The sequence below is a fragment of the Pongo abelii genome, chromosome 21 (genome assembly GCF_028885655.2).
Source record: "Pongo abelii isolate AG06213 chromosome 21, NHGRI_mPonAbe1-v2.0_pri, whole genome shotgun sequence".
Taxonomy (NCBI): domain Eukaryota; kingdom Metazoa; phylum Chordata; class Mammalia; order Primates; family Hominidae; genus Pongo; species Pongo abelii.
The window spans coordinates 55,456,991-55,461,102 of NC_072006.2; the positions used below are offsets into that span (position 1 = coordinate 55,456,991).

At 46.3% G+C, this 4,112-nt stretch overlaps 1 pseudogene; it reads right to left on the reverse strand.

The window, feature by feature from the left end:
• Nucleotides 1–413: 413 nt before the first annotated feature.
• Nucleotides 414–1,293, reverse strand: LOC100449957 (small ribosomal subunit protein uS2-like; annotated as a pseudogene).
• Nucleotides 1,294–4,112: the final 2,819 nt, after the last annotated feature.

The following is a 4,112-nucleotide window of genomic DNA, read 5'->3' on the forward strand; positions in this document are numbered from 1 at the left end:
GAGGGTGCTGGGGTTACTGTGGGCCTGGGTGTAGCTTCTGCTCAGACAGGAATTGTCTGTGGGGCTCTGGGCAGGTGGTGCAAGCTCTCTGAACCTTGGTGTCCTCATCTGAAGAAGGGGGGTCTGATGATATCTACTTCACAGTTGTGTCGTGAGGATTAAGTGGGATAATTTCTGTAAAGTACTTGGCACATTATAAGCACTCAATAAATCTTAATTATATATAAATATTCTATCAATACTGAATGCTAGCATTATCTACCTCTCTAAACACACACACACATTAGTCCACATATCTAAAAGAGTGGACTGGTTTTCCTTTTCTTTTTAAAAAAATTTTTAGAAACCGATGTTTATTTTCTGTCAACCTTATTTCCATGTTGCTTAAGAGCCTGTGCAAGAACAGTGTAAGGCTATTCAGTGGTTGGTCTTACCCACTCGGTGGGCTGAGCGGGGGGAGCTGCAAACCAGTCTTCTGTGGCAGGCTGAGCACTCCAGTCTTGGGTAGGGAACTGCTGAATAGGCACAGAGGGCACCTGCACGCCGTCACACCAGTCTGCAACCTCAGGCCAAGTAGCAGTGAGCTCAGGAGCTGGAGCAGTGTTCATTCACCCTGAAATTCCTCGTTGGTCACAGCCTTTTCAGCAGCAGCCTGCTCTTCTTTTTCAATCTCTTCAGGATCGCTGTAGAAGTAGAGATCAGGCATGACCTCCCACCGGTGTTTGCGGGCAATTGTGCTGCTGCACAGGCAGAATTTCCCGGGCCAGCATCCACATCAAGTCCACTGAGTGAGCTTCTTGTTGCATGGGATGGCAATGTCCACATGGTGCAGAGGAGAATGTCTGTGACACAGAGCAATGGTAGATAGGTTATAACATAAGATGCCTCTGTGAGAGGCTGGTGGCCGGTCCTGCAATCAGTAACCACAAGAACCCATGGATTCGGGAATGTTGCCTGGATCTGGTTAGTGAAGGTCCCAGGAGTGAAGTGGCCAGCAATAGGAGTGGCTCCAGTGGCAGCAGCACACTTCAGCATGGCCCTCTGGCCAGTGCTACTGGAGGATATGACACTGACATCAGCAGGGTTTTCAACGGCAACAATGGCGCGAGCCACCAGCAGAAGCTTCTCCCAGCTCCTCTTTAGATTTATGATGTAGATGCCGCCACTTTTCCTCTTACAGATGTGCTGTTCCATTCAGAAGTCAAGGTTGGTGCCAGCTAAGTGGGTTCCTGCTGCAAGGAACTTAAGGACATCCTCCTCTTTCATTTGCAGGACATCAAGGGCTGTGGACATTGTGAAAGTTTCCCTTTAAGTTATGACAGGAATCCAGAACAACACTGTATGGACCCCTCTGTGGGTAGCAGGGAAAGCGAGTAGACTTGTTTTCTAAAACCCCCAAGGATGGACTCCATAGACAGCATCACAGGGAGACCAATGTCCACTCCAAATTAAGAAGAATCTCCTAGCTTTCCAAAGGTAAAAATGGGACCCCGTCCCTGGAGGTATTCCAGTAGCTTGTGGGTAAACAGATGGCAGAGGTATGGGAGGTGATAGTTGAGAGTCAGATGATTGGGTTGACCTAGCCAGTGGCATCCCCTTCAGTCCCCACATTGAAGCCATTGGCAAAGGGGATGAGAAGTTGGCTCAGGGTCAGGCAACCTGGGGCCTCACAGCAGCTCTGACCCTTTCCTAGCAGGTGGGATGCTGGGAGACCTCTCTCCTCTCAGTCCCAGTATTCACAGGGCTAAAATAATTTCTGCTGTGCAGTTGTAAGAATTGGAAATAATGCAATCTAGCTCCTACTCTATTAGTGTTTTTGTTCTGAAAATAGTGGAGCTGTGACTTGAGCAAATAGTCCTCCATTCGTTCATCTGTGCCTGCATTCATTCACTAGACAAATATCTACGGAGCAGCATGCCCAGCTTCTGTAACAGGCAGGGCCCCTGGAAGGCTCCCAAGTCCCACAGACCTGCTGTCAAGGGTCTGCAAAATCCTAATCCCACTGTCAGGCTGTATTGTCGTGTTCTGCACAGGCACCAAAGGGCAGTGCTCAGTGATGATGAAGCTGGGCTCCTTGCCAGAAAGACAGCAGGAAGTTTTGCTGCAATGTGCATGCTTCCTTGAACACAAGGAGGGAAATAAGAAAGCCCCCATGGCCAATTTCATGATGGGGGGAGTTATTCTGGCCATGCTAAGATAATGTACCGGGATAAAGGGCATCTCAGCTCTCCCTGCCTCTTCCCTCCTACCCCCCATTCCCGAGCTGTGAAGGTGGCAGGAGGAAGACAGCTTGGAACCATGGGGACCCGGCTTGGGAAGGACTGTTCCTTCTGGACTTTCTACCTCCCTAAGTCTACTTCCATCTCAGCTCCAGCTCAGCTTCAGGTCTCTGTCACAGATGTCCCCAACCTTGGCCCATTTTCCCCATCCAGCAAACACAGTCACACTTGGACCAGGGGCTTACCCCTGCGTTATGACTGTGTGCAGGTGTCAGCTTGGCCTCCGCCACACCCAGGGTCCTCTTCAAATTGGGGTGTGTGGAAAGACAGTAGCAGTGCTGGGGACCTTAGAACTTTGGTTTCACCGTCTTTTGCCTGTTTTATAATGTGCGGGATAGACTGGAAAAGTGGTATCCACAGCCGGGAGCAGTGGCTCTCGCCTGTAATTCTAGCACTTTGGGAGGCTGAGGCAAGTGGATCACTTGAGGTCAAGAGTTCAAGAGCAGCTGGCCAACATGGTGAAACCCCGTCTCTACTAAAAATACAAAAATTAGCTAAGCTTGGTGGCAGGCACCTGTAATCCTAGCTACTTGGGAGGCTGAGGCAGGAGAATCGCTTGAACCCGGGAGGCAGAGGTTGCAGTGAGCCGAGATTGTGCCATTGCACTCCAGCCTGGGCTTCAGAGAGAGACTCTGTCTCAAGAAAAAAAAGGTGATATTCACATGCAATTTATAAATAAATACATATATAATTAATAATTCAATTATTAATTAGGAATAAAAAGGAATGATCATTGCTTCTGAGCTGCTCCTGTTTCATCACACCAGGGGCAGCTCAGGAGCTATGGTCATTTCTTCCTTTTTATTCTTAATTAATAAATAGCATGTTGTTAATTATAATAACAGATGTTATATTTTATAATTATATTTTATATCTTGTAATAAAATATATTATTATGTGTAATTATGACTATATGGCTGGGCACAGTGGCTCACACCTGTAATCCCAGCATTTTGGGAGGCTGAGGTGGGGTCACTTTGAGGTCAGGAGTTCAAGACCAGCTTGGCCAAGATGGTGAAACATCATCTCTATTAAAAATACAAAAATTAGCTGGGTGTGGTGGTAGATCCCTGTAATTCCAGCTACTCAGGAGACTGAGCCAGGAGAATTGCTTGAACCCTGGAGGTGGAGGTTGCAGTGAGCAAGATCATGCCACTGCACTCCAGCCTGGGCGACAGAGTGAGACTGTCTCCAAAAAAAAAAAAAAAAAGGAAAAAGTTATGACCATATAATAACATAATAATTATATAATACCATAACAATAAATAATAATGAATACATATTAATAATTGATACATATTAAAGGTGAGCGTTTAGCAGTTTTTAAAGTTAGGAATGCATGATCAAAGAATTCAGAGCCAACCATCAAAGACAAGGAGCAATGGCTATTTATTCCTTTTCTCAGGGTTCTTGGAGCAGAGCTTGCTCCTGGTTGGGGTTCTTAAGTGTTTGTGAAATGAATGAATCAAGAAATTGGACTCCTGGTCTTTTGCGAGGCTAGAAGCAACTTGAAGGTTCATATGTGTTGTGTCAACTGAAAAAAAATCACAAATTTATAAATTTAGAAAGGAGACTATTTCTTATAAAGGATTATAGCCTGGAAGGTGGCCATTCTGCCAGCATGGGAAGCATCACCTCGGGAAGAGGCCGTTAGTAGGCACTTTGAGAGAGGGAAAGACAAGACAGGAATTCATGAATGGGTTGGCCAAGTAGACATATTCAACAGGTTACAGGAGGGGCTATGAATATTCATGAAAGGGGTTCTGATGTATGCACGAACGAACATGTATTATGTGTGGCCTATGTTCTCTTTGGGAAGGAGACATTGTTTCA